This window comes from Rhipicephalus sanguineus, chromosome 5, assembly GCF_013339695.2.
Source record: "Rhipicephalus sanguineus isolate Rsan-2018 chromosome 5, BIME_Rsan_1.4, whole genome shotgun sequence".
Lineage (NCBI taxonomy): Eukaryota > Metazoa > Arthropoda > Arachnida > Ixodida > Ixodidae > Rhipicephalus > Rhipicephalus sanguineus.
In genome coordinates this window covers 61,838,051-61,844,356 of record NC_051180.1, presented here as the reverse complement: position 1 = coordinate 61,844,356, position 6,306 = coordinate 61,838,051, and the positions used below count along the sequence as shown (strand labels likewise).

At 44.6% G+C, this 6,306-nt stretch overlaps 1 long non-coding RNA gene across 1 annotated transcript; it reads right to left on the bottom strand.

Annotated features, from left to right (window-relative positions):
• Positions 1 to 222: 222 nt before the first annotated feature.
• Positions 223 to 2,826, bottom strand: LOC125758731 (uncharacterized). The gene is made up of 4 exons (XR_007416362.1): positions 2,703 to 2,826; positions 2,534 to 2,640; positions 2,011 to 2,083; positions 223 to 1,224 (listed from the first exon to the last, which is right to left on the bottom strand). It is a non-coding gene; the product is annotated as an uncharacterized LOC125758731 (long non-coding RNA).
• Positions 2,827 to 6,306: the final 3,480 nt, after the last annotated feature.

Sequence of the window (6,306 nt, the reverse complement as noted above, 5' to 3'; positions counted from 1 at the left end):
TCGATCTGAATCTGAGTGAATCGACTCATGAGTGAGTTTGCCGACCTATGCCCCTTGTCACACAATGCCATGCTGATGAAATACTTCGACCAGGTTGTAAAATATGGTGCTTCACACTAAGCACAAGTGAGAGATCACCTGTGAATGGCACATGGTGCCATTCGGAGCCAAAGTGGTAACCTGAAAAGGCTGTTGAATCAGCACAGCAACATGCGCTAGCTTTAGTGCAACAAGGATCGTGCTTTTAAATGAGGTGAACAACAAGGGTGGTGTAAGAAGTGAAATTTTATTACAAGTATCGCGAGCAATGCACATAAAAAGCAAAGTAAATAAATATCCCTTAAATTTAATGCCAAGGAAAAGAACATAAAAGTAGCCTCCTTCTATAATATACAAATGGAATTGTTACAAAGTGCCTGCTGCTCCTCTGCATCATCATACGCGTCTCGCAGCACAGAAGTCATTGTAGTACATGAAAACAAGGCACAGTCGAACCGGTACTAATCGAACTCGCTAAGAAAATGCAAGTTGTTGGTTGCTGATATTTCTTCCTCTATTATTAATTTCTGTTTGTACCCAATCATGTTGTCTAAACACTTCTAAGCAACAGAACACGTGTTCGTCAACTATATTTTGGTCTTGCAATATTTCCAAATTATTGTGCAACCTAGACCATGCACAAACGCTCTTATTTTTTTCTACGATATGTAAAAATCGAGTATTCTACACGTATACACTATAGACATAAAGATACACTACAGTGCACTATGTGCATATACTACAAACTTGCTGAATGCATTAATTCATATGAGATTTTAAAAAATGACATTGCAGGACACGATTTACCACTGAGCTACACTGTGTTATGTACAATGAAACAGCACATCAGTGCTTCTGATATGCAGAAAAAGAAAATTAACTGAAAAAAAATTGCAGGGCACCATTGAAGCAAACCAGCGTATCACAACTCGTGGTGTGAACAAAAATAAATCTACATATATGTACAACTAGTCTTTACAAATCACTGTGCAGGTGGCTTCTGCTGCAATGAGAGCCCGGGTGAGGGTACCAACGCCTTGCAGCTCGTGGACCACGTCACCGAGAAGTTGAACCTGGCAGTCGGCAGCTTTCCAATGATATCTGGCCCTGCCGCCTGGTGTTTGCGGCTAGTAACTCCAGCGCCTTGGCCTGCCGGTTGCCCCCATCTCGCAGCTGCGGCATGAGCTGGAAACCAAGAAATGTGTTGCCATTATCATGTATAAATTTCCTGCTACCGACTCTTCGCTGGAAGCTTCTGTTCGTGAAGAGTTTCAGTGTGTGCAACAATTTCCTCTCTGTTGAAAATCCACTGACCCAACGGCATCCATGAATGGTGCTTGGTTCACCGCACAACCACGCACTTCGTTTGGACAGACCAAAGCAGTGCCGGAATTCATTTTCGCTCATCTCATCAAACGCATCTCACACCTCTAACCACCTCTGCATGAGAAGCAACCAAACAGCCCTTTTCAGGGCTACACAATCGTTTGCCCGGCTTTAAGCGATGACTGACACAATCTCCTTCCGAAACCCTAGCTGCTACAGTATGCAAAACATATAGCAAGCAGGTGTAACACAGGTGCAAACATGTGCATTTGTGTATGATGGCTATGTGTAGAAGTTATATAACGAGCTTGCTTTTTGAACAGTATATTTAGCAATAGCACATTTTCAGTTTCACTTTTGAAGCAATTGACACAATAGGGAAACATTTCAAGATGTTAACATTTTTGCAATGCAACTTTTTTGCTACATTTAACCTTAACTGCAAGGCAGGACATCTGTTTATTTCATCTGACAGTTATGCATACAATTAGCTCCTGCAACCGTTTGCCAGATTTTTTTTGTGCAGCTTTTTGTCTTTATGCCCACAGATGTCATCTCTTCACAAACATATGCCTGCACGCATGAGCATCACCTGTGAGCATGTAACACCATCTACAGTTAATCAAAAACATCAGTGAAACTTACGTGTTGGGGCACGGGGAAGATCCTGGGCCACATCCTCTTCAGCCACACCAGCAGCAGCTGGAGCAGGGCTCACCTGTTATAGTAAGAAGTTTCTTGATTGACACACTGAGTGCAATAAGAAGTATGGAGTGGAAGTGGACAATAGCAATGTTTTTTTAGAATGTTTCAACAGCGGCATGCTATGACACACAGACTTCGGAGAGAGGGGTGGAGGGAGGCAAGCCTACTGGCTACGCACCTCACTCGACTCGAGGGTCTGAGAAATGGGTTGGAACACGTAGGGTGCTCTAATGAGCTTCGAAATATAGTTCGCAGCTGTTCTTTCGTCATCACCGCAAATGTGGCTGTTTTGCTTTCTGTTCTGAGCGGCAAAAAGTGTTAGCACCTCAGCCAACGCGGCGGCCGGGTGATTCACTCGATATTGTTTGAAAAAGTAAAACTGACAGCGCGTAATGGCTCGAAGCAAATGAGCACACTAATTCGCAGCATACAAGTAACAATGATATTCTAAGCCAGTGCTTACCGATTCAGATCACCCGAACTCTGGGCCTCGCTTACTGTCGACCCGCGCGGTCCCTGTCAAGCACGACGCGGCCGCGGTAACCCGTAATCTGGCCGCCTCCGGTGCCGCTGTAAAGCACAAGCGGGACGTGTAAGATGACCGACCACAATACAATTGTGCTCGCACTCACCTCTGCTGCTCTCGGAGTTTGGCAAGGCTGTGGTCGCTGTGGTGTTACGCGCAGGGACTTCGTTCAAAAGCGCTACCAGCTCCTGCCACATGTCGTCCCGGTCCTCCCTCGTGAACGACGGCTCTAGCGGGCACGACAGCGTCGCGATCTGTGGATGCTCTTTCACAAAAGCCAGCAGAAGCTCCCTTTGACGATCAGACACCCGAGAACCAACGCAGACGTCGCGATGGGACGACATTTTGAAACTTGGTCAGCCGCTACTTTTCTTTTTTTTTTCGCGTTCGCGACACCATCTAGCGACGACGTCAAAAAAAACTAACATTATTAAATATCATCACTCAAAGCTGTTGCTGTTTGAAAGATTGTTTGAGCTTGAGAAGCAAAAACAATAATTTTCTGTAAAGTAATTATATTTATTAAAAGGCGAGAAACGCTTCACGGTCCCCGTGCCGACGTCACAGGATGCGCGTCTACTTCCGGAAAGCTCTCCGCTTCACGATTGGCTGTTCTCTTCCTCTCGGCGGTTCTAGGCGGGAGAGCTGCGCCTCCTCTCACTTTTGTGACGTAGGCACCGCAGAACGAACGCGAACGAACAAAGATCTCCGATCGCCCCCATAGTTGCTATAGTCGGTGACAAGCTAAGAATAAAAAATAAACTGTACCGCTGTCCATTTGTATTATGCGCGTCCAACTACGGCCGGTCTTTACCATGACGTAACGGTTAAGACGAACCAATGAAAAGTGCAACATGGCGCCGTTCGCGACATGAGACGAGGTACCGCTGCACCGAGACTGAGATCCGTCAATTCGAATTTCCTGTGGTGTTTGTTTCTTCCAGAAGAAGATAATTCCTACTGCTATCCGCACGTACCCAGCATCATCCTCGCCGGTCGTCATCCGATGCAGTAGAAGCTTGTGACTGTGCCGCGTTTGTAGTGCACCGAAGTGGCAGCAGTTCGAAGTACAACGCTTAGCGCGTTCCGTCGCTTCGGCAGCGTCAAGTTGCAACACGGCCTGTGTTCCCTCCATCGCTCGGATACACCAAGCATATCGCCTGAGGGTCACCACATCGGCGATTGTCGTCGCGTTCATTCGTGTGCAGTGAGATGAAAGTGATGTCGGAATGTGCGCGTCTGTGTACGATTTACCGCCCGCAAACGCCATGGCATTAGCGTTGCCACAAGTGCGTGTGTGTGTTACTTGGAGCTCGCAACGTGGGAATCTTGGTGATCTATTGTGATATGCGCCGTGCTGTGTGCCTATATGAGTGAGGTATATGCGGACGAAGCGTGAGAGAAAGAAAGCGACCAACCTAACCCGTTAGCGCAACACAATGAGAAAGTAAACAAACCAGGTGTGGAGAATATGCAGTGGTGTGTGCATTATAGGAAGATAATTGCGGTCGTCATCCTGTGCGTGTGTCTTTATGTGACGTGTGCCTATTGGCGCAGTTGCCTCGTCTTAACGGAATTCAGTTCCACCAGCCCCGAATGATGTGCTAGCTTGAAGTGCCCGTCGCGTAAGTATCGCGCTCGATGCACGAACGCCTTGCAATGAGAAATGCCGAGCGAGGTAATCGTTGTCTGCAAACCGTGAAATGATGCGCTCGCTGTGACACGTCGATTGCATGGATTGTGATCGTAACTGAAGTGACGCCGCTAAAACTACTATTGAGTAAAAAAAAGCTTTTGTTTTTAATGGCGTTGCATCATACTTCACGATATCATATTTGGAATTCTTGTTTTTGTCTAACGTGCGTTTTTTAGCATATCGCGTGTATTGTGTGCATGTATTATGCAATGATAATTTGTTTATATTAAACTCGTGAAGCTTATAGTGCATAGACCCTTTTTTAAGCGCTTACCCCTTCTTGTGAAGCCTCACTTCCTCACTATGCTTCACGAACAAATGAGGAGGGGGAGCCGGAAAGGTGGGGCTTGAGAATGTACGAAAAGAATGTACTTTCTGATTGTGTCCACCGAGATTATTTATAGAGACATCTGTATGTTTTCCTTTTTTTTTTCTTCGAAGATGCACGTGTTTTTTCTATGTCCGAATGTATACGTATGGTCTTTTGGCTACTGATTTTTTCATTTCTACATTTTTTTTTTCACTCTACCTGCACGGAGGATGGTGCTATAAAAGCGCATGGAAGCCTCGTAAATCTTGCCTTGATAAAGATCGGTCTCCGATCGAAACGTTGCCAAATAAACTTCTTTTGAGAAGCGTGTATCCTTTTCCTATTTATCTTACGGCAACCGATGACAGCCTCTTCACTACCTACGTATATATATATATATATATATATATATATATATATATATATATATATATATATATATATATATATATATATATATATATATATATACATACACACATACATATATACCTTCGCATAGACACACACTTGTATAGAAGGTAGGTGTCTTTTTTTTTTTAGCAAAAGTGGGCCCTCCTGCTGTAATGCCCACTCGGGCGACGCAGGTATGTAATAAATAAATAATAAATAATTAGACACTTGAACGTTTAAGGGCTTAAGGAGTAATGGCAGTGCCAGTGCAAGTTGTCGAAGCGAGAAACAATCCCACGTAAAACTTTTAGTCAATGCCAATTTAGCCGCGTACATCTCCTTGGCTCGTGAACGTAACGGCAACGCATGCAATGGCCCCCAAAGTTAAACGCTGTGTGTGCTACACGCTTTTATTTCGTTGAAACAAGATGTCAAATGAAGCCTTAACGTTTTCCTCAAACACGATGACAAGCACGGTGACTAGAGACGCAAATGCGGTATTTGCGGCAACACAAGAGTTGAAATTCACAAAGGCAATCTCAGACCACTTCATCATACTTCGCTTTGAGTCACAGTTGCCATGGTTACAGCAGACGGTGAAGAAAACTGGCGGCGAGAGTTGCGCAAAAGAATTACAAACGACCTTATTAAATGTGATTAATGTCCCTATTTTGTTCTGCGAAACCGTAAAATAACGAATACTTTCTTTAAGTTTCATGTTAAATCTGGCAGTCTTTGTTTTATTACCATAATAGGTACTGCTCAGAAACATCACCTTTGAGATGTACATTACTTCTTCGTATAGACTCCGAGATGAACGCGCGGGGGGTGCGTTTTAAACAACACATATATTATTATGCTGACACTGGACTTCGCGCCATCCCAATTTATTTTATCTAACTTTGCTTTCTTCATTTCAATGTCAGTGCAGTATTGCAAAGTAAGGTTTATATGCCTGAAAATTATTGCCATGGTTTAGGAACTACTTCGTTTGTAGCGCGGAGGCATGCAAAATATGAGCAATGCGGCCTCGTGGGCGGAGCTTATATTTATTCTTAGGCTGTCACTTTTTATACTTTAGTTATTTTTCAGGGACTTTATTGGGACGACGCGAGCGCAAGTATCCGAGAGTGGCTCGCGTTCTGCGCACGCAGCATGGCGACTCGCAATTTTCTTGGGTCCCCAGTTCTAAAACTCTCTAGTGTTTCGCCGGAGTTGGGATATGCGCCTCCGACTTGTACTTTGTCATACAGGGCCTGGTCGACCGTGCTTTCGCGCTTATCTTTTGAGGGGGAGTTTTTAACACGAAAG